The following is a 12,219-nucleotide window of genomic DNA, read 5'->3' as shown; positions in this document are numbered from 1 at the left end:
GTTATAAAGTTTTGTAAATAAGTAATTTTCCTCCTTCACTGATGGGCACTGATCGGCTTCACTGACGGGTACTGATGAGGAGTTACTGATGGGCACTCATAGGCTGCACTGATGGGCACTGATGAGGCTGCACTGCTAGGTGGCACTGATGGGCAGTTAGGCGGCACTGATGGGCAGTACTGGTTGGTAGTTAGGAGGCACTGATGGGCAGCATTTATGAGCACTGTTAGATGGCACTGATGGGCACTGGTAGATGGCACTGATAGGCACCACTGATGGTCATTGATAGGTGGCACTGATGGGCACTGTTAGGCGGCTTTGATTGACATTGATAGACAGCACTAATGGGCACTGTTAGGCGGCATGGATGGGTGTCACTGATAGGTGGAACTAATTAACTTAGGAGCCCTGATTGCCAGCACAGATGGGCACTATTGGCTGCACTGATGGGGCTACCCTGATCACCAGGACACTGATGATCAGTGCCCTGAAGATCAGTATAGATGTCCCCCTGCGAAATGCCACTTACCGGCTCTCCTCTCCTCACACGCTGTCAGCATAAGGAGAGGACTGCTGATAACCGGCATTTCCTATTTACTCGATGATCAGCTGTGAATGGACACAGCTGTTCATATGGTAAAAGCGGTTGTGATTGGCCTGTTCCATAGTCATGTGATCAGCTGTGTCCGAAGCACACAGCGATCACAGATCACGCACAGTGTGCACCCCAGGGAGGCGCGCGGGGGGTGACGGTTCTGGGAGGACGTCCATGGACGCCCTCTCAGAACTAGCCAACCGTGCTGTAGCCGTCTTTCAGCTATAGCGCGGTCGGGAACAGGTTAAAGTAGAACTATAGGTAAAACTTTTTTTTTCATTTTGGATACAGTAAGGAAGGGTTATAACCCTTGTCAGATTTTTATTTCGCCAAATGTGAGAAATTTTGGAGATTTCCCTTTACTTCCTGTCCCATAGCCAAAACAGGAATTGGAAGGAAATCCCTGCAAACTAAGAGAATCCTATGAGGACCCCCAGATCACCAGAACTAGTGTCCCCATTGGAAGATATCCCCTTTATTACTTTTCTGGAAATAACCCAAAATTTGGAATTTTTGTTAGTTTCACTTTCAATGATAATGGTAAACAGGACAAATATAGAGGGTGAATCTCCTTAAAGGGGGTACAGACAGATATAAAACCTGACGGGTTCTAATCCCTCTCCACTCATTCCAAAACTAAAAAAAGGTTTTCCTTCAGTTATACTTTAAGCACTTTCATTATTGGTGGGGCTGGTCATGATGGATTTAATTTAGAGTCAATCTAAAACAATACATTTTATTTATCTTTGATTACAATGGGGTAGAGGTAAACTTCTGTCAGATTTTCATTGCTCTTTGTGTCCCAATTGAGGATGTTTCAATTCCCTACAGCCCCAGGCTGTATTTGCTTTCTGTCACGGTAAAATGGCATGTTGCACTGCTGTGTGGTGACATGCAAAGCCATTCAGTGTGCTGTGGTAAGATGCAGATACATTGCATTTTACCACAGCTCACTGCCCTGCACATCACACCAGTGTTCCTTGTGAATCGGACACATAGAAAACAATTATTTTCTATGTTTCCTAGCTGTGACCCATTTCTACACAGTGTGAAAAGATGTAGGTTACCGCTGAGAGTGTGAACAAGCCCTTACAGAAAGACAGCAGGTTGCCTATTGCATGCATAAGTTGTATAATTTGTATTCTCATATGGCAAAGAGGCCATAAAGGGATCATTTTTATTTATTATTAATAATAATATTTATGGGGCTCAATCATTAAGTTATCTGTTGAAACATTAAGCTTAGATTTTAAAAAATCTGTTTAAATTACCTTTATTAGATGAGGTGACACTTCCACTTTACTGCATCAATACATTACTGTTTACTAGTTTAATCAATCAGTTATGATTTCCTAAAACACACATAAAAAACAGAAGATTGCATTAGGAATTAGTGAAACATCAGGCATTTATTCAAACATTAGGAAACCCAATGACCTCTGTATTTTTTTGTCATCGTACATCAGTTATAGGAATCTGATGTTAAACATCCAATGCTCTATGCCTGTGCACCTAAATATGAAATTCATAGGTCAGTATTGGGGTCCCAATTTATTTTTTATCCAGTAATAAGTTCTCATGCTGGCAATACACAGTAATTTAAAGTAACTACAGCCATCTTCAATCACAAAGCAATAAAACAGCTCAAGGCAAACCATCACAAACCAGTTTTGACTGCTTTGTGGCTTTGATTGAAATGTTTGATTATCAGTTGGCTTGATCTGTGTAGTTCTTGTAATTGAAAGCTAGTTGAAAAGAGCAGAAAACTGACTGGCATAAGGACTCAATTTAGAAACACATATAGAGGTTGAATTACTTAAGGCACATAGACTGTGCATTGATAGCAAGGCACTCTTGGCAGAAGACTAGGGCCTGGTGAATGTCCAGGGGAAAGCTTGCAGGTTTTCTGGCTACAACTATTGTATGAAGCTCCAATGTCATCGGCAGAGAATTCTATTCTCTTCCTTTACGCTCTCTATTACAAACACCATAGCATCTACAAAGTGTTGCCATAAGTGGGACCTATTCAGATGTTGGATTACATTATACTCCAACTACAATATTACAGTAGCTGATGTGTGCCATTCACTCCCACATGGCACTCCCACTGCAGTCATAATACTACCTTTACTATTGGGATTTGGCTATAATCCTGACTCTGGGCTCTGACAGACAGCCAGAATGGACAATCAGAAGACAGGTGCGGGTTTACATACTGTATCCTGGTTTTTGCATTAGTTTAACTAGAGCTGCTATAGTGTGGGTAGGAAGGGGTCTGGGTTTCCTGCTGCAACTAACAAGATCTGTGGAGCAAGGGTCCTGTCAAAATTGGCTCCCTGGACACCTTAAAATTAACTTTGCCCGTGCAGGGTGAAAAAACAGATTCAGGTTATTGCAGACCACCCCAAATGCATATACTTGCCTTTTGTCTAGTATTTCACATCTCTCCATCAACTGCTGGGAGTGAAAGGAAAGCCCTATGTAAGCTATGAGTAGCTGCATTTGTATCTTACACTGTGCTATGACCTCTCTAATATGACAGAGTTGATCTGTCCAGCACTGTAAATAAAGTGAGTCACATGTTCCTGAACATGTAATAGGTGAACCTGTGCTTTGCCCATGCATGTCCACTCATTGCCTATACTTGCCTTTTCTTGATTCTTCTACTGCTTCACATACCTGCCAGGTCAAAGAAAAAAAGAGACAGCCAAGTCACTCTTTTGGGCATCTACACTGGGTGAAGGCTCTCTGTGCCCAAAAAAGTGACAGTAGTGGGACCTGACAACTGACCACTCAGGCCCTCATTACTGCATTGTCGGTGACTAAGAGGAAAAATACACAATCCACAATACCTCAAATTAATGGGTATATCATATCACTCCAGCAGGCGAATGAAGCAGAGGACTGAGAAAAACTGAGCATGAACAGAGGTCAGGCAGTTCGTTACATCTAGTACCATTTGGTGCCTTACGTTATTAGTAGCACCATGGTACACCACCCTGTTCTCTATGACTGTCTCCCACAAACATCTTGTGCTAAGATTTCCTTTTTCAGAGAGTTGAGTGTTGCACACTGCCAGGTATGCTCTCCACTTCCCATATGATAGCAATCATGCAAAACATTTGTCATTTTAGAAGCAGAAAGGCATACGGTACAATCTATTGGGATATAGGGGATGATATAGAAGGTGGAAGAGCTTACAATCTATTATGATACAAGGGAGGATACAGAAGGCAGAAGAGCTTGTAATCTATTTGGACATAAGGGAAGATACAGAATTTGGAAAGGGTTACAATTAGTGTATAAGGGAGGCTACCTGAGATGAAAGAGCTTGCAACAAATAGGGGGATAAGGTGTAAGAGCTTGTAATATATTTGGGCATAAGTGAAGATGCAAAAGGATGAAGAGCTTACGCTCTATTAGATCAAAAGGGCGGATACACAAGGTGGAAGCGTTTACACTCTTTTAAGATATAAGGGAGTTTACACAAGGTGGGAGAGCTTGCAGTCCATTAAGCTTTAAGGGAGAATACAGAAGGTGGTAAAGCTTACACTACGGTTACTGGAGTATTACACAAGGCAAAACATATTTTAACCACTTGGTAACTGCGCTATAGCCGAATGACGGCTACAGCCTGGTTACCCAGTTCTGGGAGGGTGTCATGTGACGTCTTCCCAGAACACGCCCCCAGGGGTGCGCACCCAGCAATCTCCATGATCGCTCTGTCCTACGGATACAGCTAATCACGTGATGAGGTAAAAGGCCGTGATCAGCTGTGTCCAATGACACGGCAGGTCACGGAGTAAATACAGTTTCCGGCAGCACTTTCCTCACGCTGTCAAAGAGGAGATCGGCACTGATGATCAGTGCCCTGCAGTGCCGCCCAGCAGTGCCACCCACCAGTGCCTCCCATTAGTGCCCAGCAGTGCCTCCCAGCAGTGCCACCTTATCAGTGCAGCCTATCAGTGCACATCAGTGCTGCCTATCCACGCCACCTCATCAATGCCCATCAGTGCGAACTATCAGTGCCCATCAGTGCAGCCTCATCAACACACATCAGTGAAGGAGAAAAATTACCTGTTTGCAAAATTTTAAAACAGAAACTAAGAAAAACTTTTTTTTTTTCAAATTTTTTGCTCTTTTTTTGTTTATAGCACAAAAAATAAAACACTAAGTGGCAATTAAATACCACCAAAAGAAATCGCTATTTGTGTGAAAAAAATGATAAAAATTTCAAATGGGTACAATGTTGCAGAACCGCGCAATTCTTATTCAAAGTGCGACAGAACTGAAAGCTGAAAATTGGCTTGGGCACAAAGGGGGTATAAGTGGCCAGTAGGCAAGTGGTTAAGGAATAAATTGGGGACACAGAAGAACTGAGATCCAGTAGTTGTCAGTAGTGGCCAGTGCAGCCAGTTAAGGTGTAAGGAGAAAAGCTAAAGTTGGTTAAAGTCAATAGCAGTACAAACCAGTAAAGGCTCATTTAGATGGGCCCTGACACCCGTTCTACTTGCCGAGCTGCTTTTTCTGCATCTGTATCCACCTTGGAGCTGCATACAGGCAGTCGATAGAAGTGGATGCATACGCAGTAGCTGCACAGACACAGCTGCATGTCATAATTTGACATGCATGCAGGAGCTGGTGTACGGATCTGAACACGTCTGCATTCAGATCCGTGCACCTGCTCCTCCATGCATGTCAAATTTGAATGTGTCCATGCAGCCGATGCGCCTGCATCTACTTCTATAAGCTGCCCGCATGCAGCTCAAAGGGTGCAAGCAGATGCAAAAAAAAGTGCACAGAAAGGGTGTCAATGCTAGTCTGAATGAGACCTAAACAAGAGAGTCTGCTCCATGATAAAAAAAAATCCTGGAAAACTCTGAATTTACAAGCACTTGGCCATGTTGTATTCACTTTCGGATGACTGCCACATATCACAACCTCATCTCCACTGTACTGTGACAGTGACAACAAATACTGTATATGCCAAGAAAGCAATCTGCAGCCATACAAGTGTCGCTAACACAGGCTTTCAGGTTCAGTCACAGTACAAAGGAAATCTGTGACGGCAAGGAGAATATGGGAGTCACAGTATCTCACAGAAGTGAGTACACCCCTCACATTTTTGTAAATATGTTATTCTGTCTTTTCATGTGACAACACTGAAGAAATGACACTTTGCTACAATGTAAAGTAGTGAGTGTACATCTTGTATAACAGTGTAAATTTGCTGTCCCCTCAAAATAACTCAACACACAGCCATTAATGTCTAAACTGCTGGCAACAAAATTGAGTCCCCTCTTCATCTGGCACTGTCTGATAGGGCACTAGCCTCTTCCCATGTGACATGTGGGAGCAGTGTTTTTGGCCCCATAGACTATTAAAGGCTTAGTTCACCTTTTGAAAAAAAAATTATATATGAACATTTTCTTGCAGGTAAAAAAATATACAATAATTATTTTTTTCTAAGGGCCTGCAGAGCATTGCACCTGTGATCAGCAGATCGGGGGTGCAATGTCAGACTCCTGCAGATTCCCAGGATAGCTGTCTGCAGGTACCTCTGATACAGGCAGGCAGTTACTTGAGAGCAGGAAGATCAATGAACTACAAGAGCACTCATCAGTGCCCTCGCAGTTCAGCAAGAACTATAAGCCATCAGCTGCAATGGCTGACAGTAGTTGTAGTCTATTCATTCACAGGAAACTGTGAATGAATGATGCAGCCACGTGGGCAGAGCCCTGTACGGCCACTCGGTTTTCAAATTGTGACAGCAGGTGTGGGTAGAAGATCCCCCGCCTGCTATCACGGGAGGAGAGATTGGGTGGGAAAGGGAGAGGATGCTGAACATGTTCCATGTTCCACCCTTAGGTTACATTCACACTAGCTTTGTCAGCAGGCGTCAGACAGGCACTTGCGAAGCGTTTTTTAATGGTTCTCAAACGCCTATGAAAATTCTGCACTTGGCAGCACACAGTGCTGTTCACACGGAAGCGTTATTATCACATCACAGCAAAACTGACGCCTCAGGTTGAGTCAGGAGGATTTGAAGCCTCCCATTCAAGTCTATGGTGCCGTTCTTCAAACGCCTGGTAGGCGTTTGCGGTGTGGTTGCAACGCAGTTGTGAGACGTTTGCGGAGCGTTAATACCATTTAACTTCATTATAGGCATTTGTGGTGTGGTTTAATGCTTGGCAAACACCTATCAACAGCCTCAAAACCACGCATAGGGCATTTTGGGAGCGTTTGAGGAGCGTTAAAAACACTTCACAAACGCCTGTTTAACGCCTGGCAAACGCTATAGGGGCGTCTGGCAAGAGTTTGAAATAAAGTCAAGTGTGAACGAGCCCTTAAAGTGTTACTAAACCCACAACAGTAAAATCAGTCTGTATATGCAGTAAAGCATGCTTGTTATACTTACTGTGGAACCTAAGGGGTTAATCCTCTGCATTGTGTAAAAAGGCTGTTTGATCCTGACTTCTCTGCCCCTCCTCTTGTTCAAATAATCAGCACTGTCCAGAAAGAGGTCAAGGGTACACAGGGGCGGACTGACAACTCATGGGGCCCCCGGGCAATAGGGGATCATGGGGCCCCTGTGTCCTTCCCAAAACTCAAAAAAGCCTATGAAAAAGGTACCAGGGGCATCTCATGGGGCCCCCTACTGACCCCGGCCCTCGGGCAGCGCCCGAGTTTCCAAATGGTCAGTCAGCCCCAGAGGGTACAGTATCCTCCTAGAGCAGAAAGAAAACTCCTCCTACAAGCTTTAACCAGTGCCCAGCTGAAGTCACAAGACTGCCGAACTGCTAATGAGAAAAGGTATTTAGCAGTTTATATTTACTAAAATAATTGAATTTCCATGTTCTGTGTACTGTTGGAGACCAGATATAGTGAATACACGGTCTTGGGTTTAGTAACACTTTAAGCTGCCCATTTATGCATCAAATTATGGACGATTCAACCCTGTTGGCATCACCTGGCAGAGTCGGGTCTAGCCGTTCTGATCTGGGGGTGCAGTAATAAAGTCAAGGGGCACAATGTCAACACTGTGTTTGAGTCACTGACAGTCTGTCACACAGAAGGGGATTTACTAAAACTGGTGCACTCAGAACCTGGTGAAGCTGTGCATGGCAGCCAATCAGCTTCTAACTTCTTGTCCAATTTAGCTTTCACAATAAAACCTGGAAGCTGATTGGTTTCTATCCAGAGCTGCACCAGATTTTGCATGCTTCAGTTTTAGTAAGTCAAGACTGCCTAACTGCTGATGAGAAAAGGTAATTAGCAGGTTATATTTACTAAAATAATTGCACTTCCATGTTCTGTGTACTGTGGGAGACCAGATAGTGAATGCAGGGTCCTGGGTTTAGTAACACTTTAATATGGGGTGTAACATGTTCAGAAAGGTTAACTTTTCCTTTAAATGCTTCCGGACCACCCACCTGCACTGTACTATGGGTGGGTGGGCCGTGCAGGCATAGCGACCTACTGGTACGTCCCTGCCTGCTTCGAGGTATGCATGAGCCCCTGCTGACACCTGCTGTAATAGTACACAGCTGGTGTCTCTCAGCAAGTCGCAGCCAATGATTCACGGCTGGGACCTGCTGATCAGCTGTGTGCAATCACAGCCCAGAGCCTTGTGTTGAAAATCGACACAGGGCTCTGTACAGAGGAAACAATCTCTGTTTCTCTGTCTCTGAAACAAAGAGATCTCTTAGGAAAAGCAGCATACTTTACACATAGTGAGGCACACATTTAACCCCTTGATCGTCCTACGTAAACCCCTTCCCAATCAGTGTCATTAGTACAGTGACAATGTATAATATTATCATTAATCACTGTATTAATGTCACTGGTGATGTCAGTGTCAGTCAGTTCCCCTCAGTGTCAGTAGTTCAGAATGCCCGCAACACTATTGCACGCATTATAAGTCACTAATTACTGCCATTAGTAGTATAAAAAAAACTTCCAATATACACTATATTGCCAAAAACATTGGGACAGCCCTCCAAATCATTGGATTCATGTGTTTTAATCACCTCCATGGCCAAAGGTATATAAAATCAAGCACTTAGGCATGCAGACTGCTTCCACAAACATTTGTGAAAGAATGGGTCGCTCTCAGGAGCTCAGTGAGTTCAAGCGTGGTACCGTGATAGGTTGCCACCTGTGCAATAAGTCCATCTGTGAAATGTCCTTGCTACTAAATATTGCACAGTCAGCTGTTAGTAGTATTATAATAAAGTGGAAGTGAAAACTGAGAACAACAGCAACTCAGCCATGTTGAAGCGGAAAGTGCGCAGAAGTCACCAACTGTCTGCAGTCAATAGCTAAAGACCTCAAAACTTCATGTGACAACAGTGCTTAGAGAGCTTCATGGATTGGGTTTCCATGGCTGAGCAGCTGCATCCAAGCCTTCTATCACCAAGTGCAATGCAAAGCGTCCGATGCAGTGGTGTAAAGCACATCGCCACTGGACTCTAGAGCAGTGGAGACGTGGTTTCTGGAGTGACAAATCATGCTTCTATTTCTGGCAATCCGATGAAAGTGTCTGAGTTTGGCAGTTGCCAGGAAATCGGTACCTGCCTGACTGCATTGTGCCAAGTGTAAAGTTTGGGGGGGGGGATTATGGTGTGGGGTTGTTTTTATGGGGTTGGGCTTTGCCCCCTAGTTCCAGTGAAGGGAACTGTTAAGGCATCAGCATGCCAAGACATTTTGGACAAATTCATGCTTCCAACTTTGTAGGAACAGTTTGGGGATGGCCCCTTCCTGTTCCAACATACCTGCGCACCAGTGCACAAAGCAAGGTCCATAAAGACATGGATGAGCGGGTTTGGGATGGAGGAACTTGACTGACCTGCACAGAGTCCTAACCTCAACCCGGTAGACTGTGAGCCAGGACTTTTCTTCCAACATCAGTGCCTGACCTCACAAATGCACTTCTTGAAGAATGGTCAAACATTCCCATAGACACTCCTAAACCTTGTGGACAGCCTTCCCAGAAGAGTTGAAGCTGTTCTAGCTGCAAAGGGTGGACCAACTCAATATTGAACCCTACGGACTAAGACTTAAATGCCATTAAAGCTCATGTGTGTGTAAAGGCAGACATCCCAATACTTTTGACAATATAGTGTATATACTATAGTTTGTAGCCTAGTACGCGATCCAGCTCCAGCCGTGCTGTGATTAGACACATCACAAGCCAGTCAGCGGGCCCCGGCCAATAATTGATGTGATCGGCTAAGAGGCTGTCAGGGAAGAGCTCTTGGTATGTAAACAATACTGAGCTGTGACCTGTCAGCGGGCATGTGCTAGTTTTTGTTTCCCTGCAAAGCAGGGAATAAAAACTTGCTCATCCCCTAGTAAAAGCACCACACTGCACATACACAAAGCACTGTTAGGCATACACCTAACCCTTTGATAGCTCCTAGATGTTTACCCCTTCCCAACCAGTGTCATTAGTACAGGATCAGTGTATAATATTAACACTGTTCACTGGATTAGTGTCACTGGTTCCCACAAAGTGTCAGAATGACCGCCGTACTATCACAGTCCCGCTATAAATCACTGATCGACGCAATTACTAGTATAAAATAAACAAATAGATGAAAAAATAAATAAATATTCCAGTATATATTGCAGAAACCCAGAAACCAATCAATATACGCTTACTGGGATTTTTTTTAACCAAAAATATGTAGTAGAATTCATTTTGGCCTAAATTGATGAAGCAATTAGATTTTTAAAAAAATTTTATTGGATGTTTTGTAGCAGAAAATAAAAATACTGTTTTTTTGTTTTTTTTTAATTATCAGCCTTTTTTGTTTATAATGCAAAAAAGAAAAACTCCAAAAGCAATCAAATGCCACCAAAAGAAAGCTCTATTTGTGTGAAAAAAAATGATATAAATTTGTATGTGGGTAATTTTGCACAATTGGCAAAGTAAAGCTCTGCGGTAGAGCAAAAAATGGCCTGGTCAGAAAGGGGGTAAGATCTTCTGGAGGGGAAGTCGTTAATGAAACCCCCCCCTGTGCATCTCATAAAGTGACACGCATTTCTCTGCAGGTGAGGAACACAGGCAGTTTTGCGCACGGTCCCCAACCGAATGTAGAGTACAAAGCTATAGGACTTATATATATATAATGAAATTGTGCTGCCACTTCCTGCCTGTGTATAATGTCCCAGAGAATAGTACACTGAGCCGGTCATTAGTATCCCCTCCATGTACTATATAGGGAAGGAGCCGAGTACAGTACAGTACGTGGGCTCACTACACAGCGACCATACATATTCCGGATACACGGACACCATTCCTGAGCACACTCACACCGCTTTTCTGTCCCCCGTAATTATTACTACAGATAACCGGTGTGATATTAATGTGAAGGTACCGAGCACCGTGTACCTGACTCCGCTCCGCGCCGTCCTTACTTCCCGGACAAGCTCTCTGAGGAGAGTCCATAGCAACCTGACTAGAACAACACAGACAAGTCCGGCATCCGGCACGCATGCGCACACCACTACTGTTGGATGAGCGGGAACAATGTTTGCTGATCTCCTCACGTGCAGCGAGCTGTGGAACGTCGAACATTTCACCAACTAACGGATTTGTTTTCGAATTTCCTTTTACTGTTTGAAAAGGCTCCATGGACTAACAGAAGAAATTCCAATTTAACCACTTCCAGTCCTTATATAAACATCCTAGAGCAGAAAGGAGTTATACAAGGATCATGGCTGCTGCTGCCTCCATGATCCTTGGGTCAATTTTTACAGAGCGTAATCGACTTTCAGGAAAAAGTGATCCTAGTGCCTTCACAATTGCCCAATCAATTTTACAGAGCTCAAAAGCTGGGGAGTATTTACCACAAGGCATTTGCCTAGGGTGGCATTTTTCAGGGGGGCAGCACCGCCCCCCTGAAAGAAGGGATGGAAGATGGGACACATGCAGCATGGGGACCAGGTGGGATCTGAGAGAGGCTGTGGGCTGCTTGATGGTGTATGCCTGACTCTTGTTCCTGAGGATGTCCAGAACTGTGAAGGGGAGTCTTCTCTTTCACCAGGGTGGGGGGGAGATTGCTACTGTATGGTGGCTGGTGGTAATAGAAGGCTCTCCTGGGTGGGGGGGGGGGCTGGGGTGTTGTTGGTCAATGTCAGGCTCCCTTTGTGGGGGAGGGGGGTGTTGGTCAGTGTCAGGGTCTCTCCGTGAAGGGGGTGAGACAATTTTTGTGTTGCCTAGGGCAGCACAAAACCTAAATACACACCTGCTCAGAAGGGTTGGCTGCCCACAGAGGAGAAGGAGGAACACCTGTTTCTCCCTCTCATCTATGAGAATGAAGCCAGAAGTGACAAGGATTATGTCACTACCAATTTTGGTGCTGTACTTCCGGCCAGGAAAGCATCCAATCAAATGGATCTGTGCCTTAGAGGACAGAGGAGGGACCAGGGGTCTATTAGATCCCTGATGACTCCATAAAGAGTACCTGTTACTGCCTAAACTATCACAAGGGATGTTGTTCATCCCTATTGATAGCAATAAAGTTGAAAAAAAAATAAAAAGTGTAAGAAAAAAAATATTAAAGCACCCTCCTGCCCCCTGTGCTCACGGAAAGGCAAACATGCACGTAGGTATGGCA

General features: G+C 44.3%; 1 protein-coding gene across 1 annotated transcript in view; it reads right to left on the bottom strand.

The window, feature by feature from the left end:
* LRRC63 (leucine rich repeat containing 63) overlaps window positions 1-11,097 on the bottom strand; it is an 82,118-nt gene extending 71,021 nt beyond the window's left edge. The window contains exon 1 of the mRNA XM_089681562.1: window positions 10,992-11,097. The gene's annotated coding sequence lies outside the window, so the exon portion shown is untranslated. The remainder of the gene's footprint in view (window positions 1-10,991) is intronic.
* Window positions 11,098-12,219: the final 1,122 nt, after the last annotated feature.

Source organism: Staurois parvus, unplaced genomic scaffold (assembly GCF_062004578.1).
Source record: "Staurois parvus isolate SC_StPar_1 unplaced genomic scaffold, SC_StPar_1.0 ptg000017l, whole genome shotgun sequence".
NCBI lineage: Eukaryota > Metazoa > Chordata > Amphibia > Anura > Ranidae > Staurois > Staurois parvus.
Note: the sequence above shows the minus strand (reverse complement) of the source record. Positions and strands in the feature narration are given on the sequence as shown.